The sequence below is a fragment of the Mustela lutreola genome, chromosome 8, assembly GCF_030435805.1.
Source record: "Mustela lutreola isolate mMusLut2 chromosome 8, mMusLut2.pri, whole genome shotgun sequence".
In the NCBI taxonomy this organism is placed as follows: Eukaryota; Metazoa; Chordata; class Mammalia; order Carnivora; family Mustelidae; genus Mustela; species Mustela lutreola.
In genome coordinates this window covers 38,864,109-38,868,702 of record NC_081297.1, presented here as the reverse complement: position 1 = coordinate 38,868,702, position 4,594 = coordinate 38,864,109, and the positions used below count along the sequence as shown (strand labels likewise).

Here is a 4,594-nt window from a genome sequence, read left to right as displayed (position 1 = left end):
ATGATGAAGTGGAGATGCAACATAGGCGGTTTCGGGCGTATGAAAAGAAAAATAAAAGAAGATGGGATTGGGAGGGAGACAAACCATAAAAGACTGAATCTCACAAAACATACTGAGGGTTGCTGGGGGGAGGTGTGTTGGGAGAGGATGGTGGGGGTATGGACATTGGGGAGGGCAGGTGCTATGGTGAGTGATGGTGAGTGCTGTGAAATGTGTGAACCTGGTGTTTTACCCCTAGGGATAAAAACACATTATATGTTTATAAAAAAATTTTAAAAAATAATTTAAAAAATCCATTAAAGAAAAAACACATATTGCAAGCCCAGAGCTAATCTCATATTCAATCAAAAACGTTTGAAAGTTTTCCCCTTAAAGATCAGAAGAAAGACAAGTGTGTCCACTTTCACTACTCTCATTTGACATAGTACTGGATGTCCTAGCCAGAGAAACAAGGAACACAAAGAAATAAGAGACTCCAAAAAAAAAAAAAGGAAGAAGTAAAATTTTCTTTTTTTGGATAACATGAACTTACATGTTAAAAAATCCTAAAAACTTCACAAAAAAATTTGAATAAACAAATTTAGTAAAGCTGCCAAATACAAGATCAATATATAAAAGACAAGAATTTTGTTTTGTTTCATTTTTTTTTAATATGGAATGCTTCCCAGTTTTTCATGTCATCCTTGTTCAGTGATCACGCTAATCTTCTCTGCATCATTCCAATTTTAGTATATGTGCTGCCAAAGTAAGCACAAGACAGGAGCATTTTAACACTCTAATGATGAACTATCTGAAAAAAATAAAGAAAACAATCTAATTCACAATAGCATCAAAAGTAAAAAATACTTAGGAATAGATTTAACTAAGAAGATGAAAGATCTGTACTCCATAAACTATGACATTGATAAAGAAATTGAAGGAGACACAAATGGAAAGATAGCTCATATTTATGAATGGTAAGAATTAACATTGTTAAAATGTCCATACTACCGAAAACCATCTGTAAATCCAATTCCTATCAAAAATCTAATGTTAGGGGTGCCTGGGTGGCTCAGTGGGTTGAGCCGCTGCCTTCGGCTCAGGTCATGATCCCAGGGTCCTGGGATCGAGCCCCGCATCAGGCTCTCTGCTCAGCAGGAAGCCTGCTTCCTCTTCTCTCTCTGCCTGCCTCTCTGCCTGCTTGTCATCTCTCTCTGTCAAATAAATAAATTAAAAATCTTAAAAAAAATCCAACATTATTTTTTTACAGAAGTAAGTAAAGAATCCTAAAATTTATATGAGACCATAAAAGACAACAAATAAAGCAGTTCTGAGAAAGAATGAAGATGGGAAATTACACTTCTTGATTTGAAACTATACTACAAAGCCCTCATGCTCAAAACAAGAAAGTATACTGGCATAAAAACAGACCAATAAACAAGTAGAACAGAATTGAGAGTCCAGAAATAAATCCTTTCATACAGTCAGCTAATATTTGACAGGGGCCAACATATCTAATGGGTAAAGATAGTCTGTTCAATAAATGATATTTAAAACTGAATAGTCACATAAACAGTATGGAACTGGAACCTTATATCACTCATAAGTCTTAACTTGAAATAGATTAAAGACTTAAAGGTGATGCATGAAACTAAATTTCCTAAAGGAAAACATAGGAAGAATTCTCCTTGACAGTGGTCTTGCCAATAGTTTTTTGGATACCAGACCAAAAACACAAGCAAAAAAAGCAAAAATAAATAAATGGTATTACATCAAACTAAAGTTTCTGCATAGCCAAAAAAAAGAGAGAGAGAATGAAAACACAATCCACAGAATGTAAGAAAATACTTCCAAATCTTATATCTGAAAAGAGGTTAATAACCAACAGATACAAATAGAAAAAAATATATAATTTAAAAAATAGCAAAAGGATCTCAATAGACTTTTTTTTTTTCAAAAAAGTTATATAAATGACCAACAGGAGCATTAAAAAGTGCTCAACGTAAAAATCTCAGGGCAAATCCTTATGTTGTTGTTGTTGTTTACCTCTGAAAAACACAGCAAGATATTAGAATATATACTACCAAAAAATTGAAACTAACAAATTTTGGTAAATATTGGGGAAAATGGGGAACTTATGCACTGTGATAGGGATATAAATTTGTATGGAAAACAGTATGGAGATGATTCATATTATTAAAAGTAAAATTACCATATGATTCAGTAATCCCACTTCTACGTATCTATCTAAAGGAAACGAAGTCACTGTTCAAAGACATATCTGCACTCTTATGTTCATTTATAAAATTATTAACTCTAAGCAAGAGATGGAAATAACTTCAGTATCCATTAATGGATGAATGAATAAAATAAGTATGGTAAATATATACTATGGAATTCTACTTAACCATGAAAAATTAAGAAATACTGCCATTTACAACAGCATGGATGGATCTTGAAGGTATTATACTAAGTGAAATATTTCATAGATTTTATATATTTTTTTAATTTATGTATTATGATATCCCTTACATAGAGAATCTGAGGAAAAGGAAAACTAATGGAAACTTAGAGTTGAGTTGACAAGGGGTGAACCTGGGGTGGAGTAAGGTGGTCAAAGGGTGCAAACTTGCAACTATAATATGAAAAAGTTCTGGGGATCTAATGTACAGCATGATGATCATAGTTAATAAAATATACATACTTTCTTAATTGTGCTTCCCTTCATTAAACTTTGCATATATCACATTCTTACAAGTTGAAATTTTATAGCAATCTTGTATAAAAGAGGCCTGCTGCCACCATTTTTCTAACAACATTTGTTCATTTTGTGTCTCTCTGTCACATGTTGGTAATTCTTGCAATATTTCAAGTTTTTTCATTATTATTGTATTTGTTATGGTGATCTGTGATCAGTAATTATGACCCACTGAAAACTCAGAACTAGTTTACTTAAGGTATATACATTGTTTTTCTTTAAAAAAAAATGCTTTTGAGCAGTACAGTATAGTGTTTATTTTTTATATGCACTGGGAAACATAATTTTTTATATGCACTGGGAAACCAAAAAAAATAATCATTTGACTTAGTTTATTGAGATAATCACTTTATTGAGGCAGTCTGGAACAAAACCCACAAGACCTCTGAAGTTTAACTCTACTGTACTATATACATAAAAGTTGCTAAGAGAGTAGATCTTAAAATTCCTTACGATACATGCATGAAAAACAGTTGCAACTATACGAGATAGTAGATGTATTAACATTTTTATGTAGATTATATTGCAATAAAGATGTATACCAATTTATCAAATTGTACAAAATTTACACAATGTTAAAAGTTTGCAATGTTATAAGAAATCATTTCTTAAATTTACAAATTATAATATGTTGTTTTTTTTTTCAATAAAGCTGGAAAAAACTTTTTGTAGAATTAATCTATTTTTCAAAAAAGGAAGTAAGGCTGTAGAAACTGCAACTAACTCTGAAATAATAGAATATAAAATCCATTTTCGTTATATACACTGTGACAAAAACTATTACTTAGTTTACAATGGAGCAGTACTTATGAAGCATGAAGGATGGTCTATAAATAAGGCTGAAAGAGCTCAGTTTTAAGGTTTAAATTTAAAATCTTCTTTTGAAATACTAAACTGACCACCCAGTTTTCCAAACATCAATGTCTTAATTGCATGAATTTATTTCATACAACTCTATAATCTAGTTTCATAAGAAAGCAGCATGCAAATTTTGAATAAGACAGACTTGCTTAAGTTTCTTTATGTTCAACAGTAAAGGATACCTCCCTAAAAATAAATAGAAGAAAAATCAGCATATTTATTATGATAATTATTATTCATAATGAGATTCATATTGAATTAGGGAATATATATCCTCACAGGGGGTAAAGTAAAATGAAATTTATTTTGGTAAATGAATAGCCAATACAATGCCTCAATATAAATGAATATTACCATTTTGAACAATATAATTACTATTACTAGAATTATTATAAGTATAAAAATAGCTATCATTTTAGCATGGAATAGGAGACTCTCATGCTCCATGCTTCATCACATCCACACAACAACGCTGCATAATAAGTATTATCATCACCATTTCATGGGTGAAAAAACTGAGGCTAACACATTTAGATAACTGGTTTATGATTACATGGTTAGTAAAGATGCATCACACTAGTTTAGGCTTTATGATTTCAGAATTGTACTCTTTCCACTGCACATTCTATTACTCTGTAAATACTTGGTCTCTTTTCATTTGGTTCTTTAATTTTATTCATGTGGTGATGGCTTAAAGCTTCATTTAAAGGAAGCTTAAAAATTTCATGTAACCAAAAGTTCCCAAGAATTAAAAATGTCATGGATCTAATGTAGACATGGATATCATTAGTTAATGGGTAACTATATATTTTCCACTCTAGTGAGATAACAATCAGAGTATTTTTCTAAGTTTTAGTCTCTCAGTGTTAAAAAGGATTTTGTTAAAATAGAAATATTTAGACAAAGGTGATCAAAAGTCTGGATCAGGTCACCTTAAGATAAATATTAGGAAACTGAGGAAACAAATGGAGATTTGAACACTGAGCTAGGATATAA

General features: G+C 31.0%; 1 non-coding gene across 1 annotated transcript; it reads right to left on the bottom strand.

Moving 5' to 3' along the window:
• Positions 1–646: 646 nt before the first annotated feature.
• LOC131840005 (U6 spliceosomal RNA) lies at positions 647–753 on the bottom strand. The gene has a single exon (XR_009357125.1). It is a non-coding gene; the product is annotated as a U6 spliceosomal RNA (small nuclear RNA).
• Between the last annotated feature and the right edge of the window lie 3,841 nt (positions 754–4,594).